The 7,448-nt window shown below is 49.9% G+C and overlaps 1 non-coding gene across 1 annotated transcript; it reads right to left on the bottom strand.

The window, feature by feature from the left end:
* Positions 1-7,054: 7,054 nt before the first annotated feature.
* On the bottom strand, positions 7,055-7,127 carry trnav-uac (transfer RNA valine (anticodon UAC)). The gene has a single exon. It is a non-coding gene; the product is annotated as a tRNA-Val (tRNA).
* Between the last annotated feature and the right edge of the window lie 321 nt (positions 7,128-7,448).

The raw sequence follows: 7,448 nt of genomic DNA, 5'->3' as shown, positions 1-7,448 counted from the left end.
CTTGCAGACCGCACCAGCCTTAGGAGCGATAGATGTAGGAAAAGAGTTTTTCCTGGAGGTGGCAGCCAGCGGGGACAGTTTGAGCTCAGTGCTGCTTCAAGAGTGGCACGGCCAGTTGAGACCGGTGGTTTACTCCTCCAGGATCCTCACAGATGTGGAGAAGGGGTACTCCAACTATGAGAGACACCTCCTAGCCACACATTGGGCAGTGAAAAGATCCTTGATCTTCATGGGAGGGTCTCCTCTAACACTCCTAACCCACCACACACCGACTCAGATGCTCCTAGATGGGAGGATTAAGGACGGGACGGTGAGCAGTGCCCGCATTGCTCGCTGGACCCTGCTCCTCTCCCAGATGGACCTCACAGTAGAAGGCCCCCGTGAGCCAAGACTCGAAGCCAACCTAATCAACCCAGGGAAAGCCCACAGGTGCTCCGTAGAAGGGGTATGGGAGGTGAACATTGGCCTTCGGGCTGGGTTACACCCTATAGGCCGGGACATCTACGTGGATGGGTCCAGCACGGTATCTGCTGTTGAGCGACTCACTGGGTGCAGAGTCTATGACCCAAGGGCAGGTATTGCCCTGGCAATGAAGCTCCCCAGCACCATGAGTGCCTAGCATGCTGAACTGTCCGCCGTAATGTACGTGGTGACCCACCCCGAGGAATTCCCTATCCCGTACTCGATTTGCTCGGACAGTATGTTCACCTGCAATTCGTGTACGGAGTACCTGGCTATCTGGTCCCCTCGCGGATAAACGTCCGCTGACGGGAGACCCCTGGCAATCAAGCCCCTGCTGGAGAAAATCATGACAGCGGTGGGGGCAGAGGGAAAGGTCTACAGACATAAGGTAAGGGACCATTCAAAAACCGATCCCCGTGCAGAGGGAAACCAACAGGCTGACAAACTGGCCATAGAAGGTGCCCGCACGGGAAAGTTCTGGGACCCCTATCACACCGGCCGCATATCAGCGGTCAAGAATAAGAACAGGGCAGCAGAGAGTACAGTGATAGCTTTGGCCCCGGACTTAAAAACAGTTCAGGCACAGGACCCAGTCCTGAAAGCTGTCCTGAATGTGCTAGCTGGAGGAGAGAGAGTAGAAGGTCCGTACGGCACAGCAGCCATTACCGTTAAGGAAGGCATGCTGTTTGAAGAGGGACAATAGGCCATGCCACAGCAGCACCAGAGGGAATTCCTAAAACTGGCCCATGAGGGTCCAGGAGCGGGACACCCCGGGCCTGAGACCACCTGGCAACGAGTGGAACAGGCAGGATAGTGGCCGGGACTCAGGGAGGACGTCCGTGGGTTCTGTGCGAACTGCCTGGTGTGTGCTGCGAACAACCCTGACCCCCAGAAAAGGAAGGTGTCCCTAGGACACGTCAGGATGGTAGAGGGACCATGGCCGTCAATCCAAATTGACTACATCGGGCCCCTACCCACCGCCCAGGGAGGCCACAAATACTGCCTCGTCCTGGTGGACGTGTTCTCAAAATGGGTTGAAGCCTTCAACTGCCGAACAGCCACCGCACTAGGGACAGCTAAGACTCTAGTGAGGGAAGGGTTCTCCCGGTGGGGACTCCCACAGTATGTGGAGTCGGACCAGGGGAGCTATTTCACCTGGCAGGTAATGCAGGCAACCCTTAAGGTGCTTGGCATTGAGGGGAAATGGCACATTGCCCACAATCCACAGTCATCGGGTAATGTGGAGCTTTTAAACTACACCATTAAAGAAAGGCTGCGGAAGGAGACAGGAGACTCACCCCAAAAGTGGGTGGAGGTCTTACCGTTGGTCCTAATGGGGATCCGAGCCAGCCAGTCAAAGAGCACGGGGTATTCCCCATGCGATCTCATGACTGGCCGTATCATGCGGACCCCCACCCATGTCCTCGCCCCGGTGCTCACAGAAGGTCAGCTCAGAGAGGTGAACTGGGACTGGTTTGTCAGGAACCTGTTTGAACACCTCAAACAGATTCACTGGCAGGCTGCTCGTAATATGGACAGACAGCATCAGAGTAACCGATTGTTGCTGGAACCCAGCAAACACCACGATTGGGAGATAGGAGGCCAGGTCATGGTGAGGAACCATGCTCGGGTCGGGGTTTTTGAAGCATTATATATGGGGCCACACAGCATCGTCGACAAGGCAAGCCCGATGGTCTATGCCATAAAGCTGCCCCGCTGTACTCAGTGGTTCCACATCAACCAGTGCAAGCTCTACAACCCAGGGTCAGCCAAGCACAGAGTTCAGCCGGGATGTGTGAACTGTTCTCAGGACAGGGACCCTCCATTGGCCGCCCCCGACGGTGGAGGGCCCACAGGGAATGTGGCAGGCTCAGAAACCGTGCCTTTCGGGACGGTGAATTGCAAACTGGAGGGGCAATCCCACCCATCGTTTGGGATTCGGACGCACCCCCAGTAACCCAAGCCCTGAGAAGGACCCTCCATATACCACGGCCAAAGATACCGTGGTCACCGGCATCTGAGCCTCAGCGATTCTACCCTTGGAGAAGGGCAGCCCGACAGGAAAGGCCGATGGTCAGAAGTACAGAGGCCGCTCAGAGTAAGGACCCCCAGCCAGCCGCCTCCAGCGGTGAGGGTCTCACAGGAGCAGTAGCATCGAGCTGCCCCAGAGACAAGGGTCTCCAGCTCACCGGCTGCGGGGAAACCCGAGCATCCAGGCGGCTATCAGACCGCACAAGGCATGGGCCTGACAGGGACTAACCAGGCCACCCGGAGACGGGTGGCGGTTGTACATAGCTCTAATTTTTAGTCGAAGGTAGCTGACTGCACCATTTTACATTTTAAGGTTTAGTTTAGAATTGAGGGTAATGTTTCAGTAATGTTTAGGTGATTGTTTTGAGTTTGTCTTGTGTGTCAGCCAGCCTGAGAGCAGTTCTCAAGGGCAGGATCCAGACATTACCGGGTGATGGACAAACCTCAGGAGACCAATTGATGTTGTTTAATTTTAATCTATGTTCTTCCTTCTGTAATGTGGTTGTACGTTGGCTCCATTCTGGTGAATATAATGCAATTGAAATGAAATGTAACTGTGCTGAAATGCAATTGTAGGGATGGAACCCCCTCCAAGCTGGGAGGGTGTAAACGTAAAAAGTTTGTACCTGTAAAGGGAAAAGTGTGTATCTGCGGTGATGTTGCATAAGTGTAATGCATATTTTGGTATTAGTTTAGTTAATTTACAGGGAAGGTTATTTCTTGAGAGCCAGGAACTTTGCTCACCTGTAAGATGATACCATAAATGACATGGTATCACAGGGGAGGAATGTAGAATTTACCAATATCTCGCAAAGATTCCTGGTACCTTTCCCCTGCAGAGGAGAAGAATTCCTTTCTGGGCTTTTAAAATGAGTTTAAAGGGGCAGACGACGCCTGCAGGGGATAAAAGGGAATGCATTCATCGAGACCCCCCCCCCCCCCCCCCCCGCGCACAGTGTTTGGACTCATAGGAAAGAGAATTCAAAATGGACCTAAATTTCAGAAGCCTGAGATCCCCGAAACATCTATGGGAAGGAGCAGATCAATTTTAAGATTCTACAACATTTTGGGTGCAAAAAAGAGTTACCGAGTACAGGAGGTGGGGCTAAACTCTGTGAAGCAAATTCATGTATTAAGGATCATAGACTGTCTGGGGGGAACTATTCACCCCATAAGAGATAATCGAATTACCCAATCAAGCACAATGGAAATCATGGTCAGGAAACTGGACAATCCTCAAACAATGCAAAACCAGTGATAGCACATTCTTACACCCCAATCGAGTTACTGCCGACAAAGGAGACATTTAAAAATCAATGGACAGAACAGTTTACACAGAGCCAAGGGATTTGATGGGAGATAACAAAGTCTTTTTTGGGGGATATATCTATCCCCCAGTTTTACAAGGAAAAACTAACAGAACACAGACTGGAACTCGCACTGACTCGAAAAAGGACATAGACTGGAACACAGACACAGACACAAGCAGCCTGCTTCCTCTACAGTGAAGAAATGGAACAGTGAAGGAAACTATCAGAATTCATCAAGAACTGACCGAGCACGAGGCCCACGAAACGGAATGTTGTCAGCAACCAAATTGACAATCACTCTACAATCTACTTCTGAACGACCCAACGGGAGAGAAATTACCAAAAGTGACTAACTAAAACTATTCCTAACCAAAGAAAGTGGGTACTTACCCCATACATCCAAAACGCAACTTAGTGTATCAACGGACGCACCCCAACCGAAGACTACGCAGTCCGAAGTCCTCTCCTCTGTCCGGGGTACGGCTCGCCGTGAAGGCCAAGTGCAGCGAACCCCGAAACCACGAATCACCGGCAACTGTCTAAAGGGATTGGTGAGCATAGCCCCTGAACCCTCAGAGCTATAACTTAGTTAGTTAGGGGAATTGGGAGGTGGGAGGCTGGGATAACTTGTGTAAATGTATCTGCATTCTCCTCTTTACCCCATTTAGAGTTTAAGCTGTATTATTTTCCCCACAGGCTGTAATTTGACAATTTATTCAATGTGTTGTACCCCTCAGTGTGTATTGGTCTGTGTGTGTTATTAAAGGTGTGCCTTTTACTTCTTTTTAAACACAATAAAGTCATACCTGCTTCCTACCTTGAAACCGGTTGTCTGTCCAAGTCTGTCACAGTCCCTTCATAATTCCAGTGTCTAGAACCAAGGGTGTGGTAGCGATTCGGAACCACTCATATCAGGTCAGAAGGGCAAGCTGACCCCCTGAAAACCACCCCTTACACGGCCGGCCACAATTCCTTCATAACCGATCTTATTCCTCTCACTACTTCTTTACCCATGGATTCCTCGTGAGGTTGTGGTGACCTGAAATTTCTAAAATCTTAATTTAAAACTAGAACTCTTAAACATTCTTAAACTCATATCGTGTTATTATATACATCTGCCACCCGTCTCCGACTGGCCAAGTTAATCCCTGTTCTTCTCCTTCCCTTATTCAGTCTCTGGTTTGCCTGTGTGGCCGGCGGTAAGGCGGTCTGTACCGCAGGACCCAGAGTGTTCTGACTGGAGGTGTGCCTGAGTCCCACATTATCGGGGGAATGGCCCCTCTGGGGCAACAACAAACTTCCCCTTTAGGTGTGGCTGCTGAGTTGATTTCGTTAACTGAGGGTTCTGCACAGCCGGGGGCTGTAGGCTGGGGACTCTCAGTTAGTGGCTGGTCCACCACGACCTCTCCCGTGAGTCCCTCACCGCCGAAGGCTGCCGGCTGGGGATCCCTGTCCGAGACTGATCCCTGATCTTGGGTATTCTCTAACGGATGGCCAACCTCCCGCGGCTGACCCACTGAAACTGGGGCACTGGTGACCACGGTGTCTCCGGGAAGCGAGCCGGGACAGCTTTGTCAGGAATCTGTTTGAACACCTTAAACAGATTCACTGGCAGGCTGCTAACAACATGGGGAATGAACTCAGCACTTTAGCTTGAGTGTTCAGGACAGAACTCGCCCCTGAGCATGTATGAGGAAAAACCTCCAGAAAATATTCTCGGCCAGGGAGCTTTCGCTTGTGAGGTGAACGTGTTAAGCGCGACACTGCGGAAACATCTCCACTTTCAGCACCATGTCAGACAGAAATGTGAAGCGAGCAGGTGGACTGCAGAATCCCACTTTTAAGGAGTTGGTCATGGTGTCAAACAAAGAGTTTCACTAAATGATTAAAAACAAGAAATGTCAAAGTCAAACATGCATCTCCAGAGGAGACTGCGATCTGAACACAGCACCTTAAACCACTCCGCCACCCTGAGTATTCAGTGCTAGATGTGGCCACCTGCAGATTGATTTTGAACTTGTGTGTCCTGTCACATGAAATAAATGAGGACAGCAGGCGTATCTCTGCCTGACAGCGGGGAAACAGTGAGACAGATCTTGGAGCAAGGGTCTGGTTATTGCCAAACAGCAAAGAAAATATTTTCTGGAAGAACAATGTTGAAAATAATTGCAACCTCAACATGATTAGAACACACAACCGTTCGATTTGGAGTCAGGCGCGCAACCATTGCGTCACAAGGTCCACACATGAAGTCTCAGATGTTCGGCGATATGAAGGTTTCACAATACAAGCGGCTTTAAAATCTCCGCCCATTCCCACCAGGTGTCAGAAACAGCGCTCACCTGCCAGTCACCGTATGTTATTTTTCTGAAACTTTTGTGTTGCTTTCACGGGAAAGCATCATTAATTAACCCCTCACCTTCTTTTGCACAATGAAAGAAATGCTGACTGAGGGACAGTCGATACTTCGATCATTTGTCCTGTGCTTTGGGGAGCGGGCAGGGAAGTGGACCTGAGTCCATGATCGGATCGGCCATGATTGTATTAAATGTCGGAGCAGGCTCGAGGGGCGTATGGCCGACTCCTGCTCCTATTTCTTATTTTCTTATGTTCTTATGCATGTTGACCCATTTTGCTCACTGCATGTTAGGAGTCTGGTTCAAAATCTTCATAGCTGATGACACCAGGAACCTGGGGAAACTTTTGTCAAATTTAACAGCACCGGTTATTCCTACCTTGCACAGAAAATAGAATCAGTTGTAAAGATAAAATCCCATGGTGCTCATTTTCAGATTCAACGCAGTAGGATTTCAAATAAAGTTAAAGAATTTTACAGTGAAAAGATTTAGAAGTGTTAATTGTATTTGTGTCTTTAGTTAAACTTTGTGACGTCTGATTCCCGTTCATGCCACTGCTGAATAAGAAAGGAGGGTTTGACGTTGGCCAGACTGCACTGCCCCTGATATTTGTGAGCTCATCCTTTATATTCAGTGGTTTCTCGCCCTTTGATGGGCTGTAGTGTAGCGGATATCACGTTGGCCTCACACACGAAAGGTCCCCGGTGGATCCGTTTTCTCTCACTGAAAGTTATCTATTATTGAAGTGAAATAAAGAGCAATTAAGGAATAAGGGAGCCCTTTTGCCAGGAGAAAAAATAGCAAATAATAACAGCAAATTCTGGAAATCAGGCAGCATTTGCCAGGAGACAAAATTCGCCTCTGATTGTTCCCCTTTGGCAAGTTCAAACATAATGTTTCTGCCTGGGATCTAACCAGGGACCTTTTGCGTGTAAAGCAAACATGATAACCACTACACTACAGAAACCTCTGGCACAACAGCCCCCACAGAGGGGAGCTGACCAGTGAGCTCCCTCTGCGCTGATCGGTAATGAGGAGGCTCACCTGAAACAACTTCTGTCCCACACTGAAAGTTCTCAATCCTTCTCCTCCGCTGCCCTTTGCAGAAATGTCACGGATCACCCAGCCACCGTGTTCACTTCCACATCCTCACAGTGGGGCCACAGACGCTCCAACCGTCTCCCCGCGATCAGCGAACTCACCCAGTTTACTAAATTAAACCCGCAACATGTGCCAGGCAAAGGGCAGGAGAAGCCAGATCGTCTGCAAGCTCGGTCTCTCACAGAAA

The sequence above is a fragment of the Pristiophorus japonicus genome, unplaced genomic scaffold (assembly GCF_044704955.1).
Source record: "Pristiophorus japonicus isolate sPriJap1 unplaced genomic scaffold, sPriJap1.hap1 HAP1_SCAFFOLD_262, whole genome shotgun sequence".
In the NCBI taxonomy this organism is placed as follows: Eukaryota; Metazoa; Chordata; class Chondrichthyes; family Pristiophoridae; genus Pristiophorus; species Pristiophorus japonicus.
This window is presented reverse-complemented; position numbering and strand designations above follow the sequence as displayed.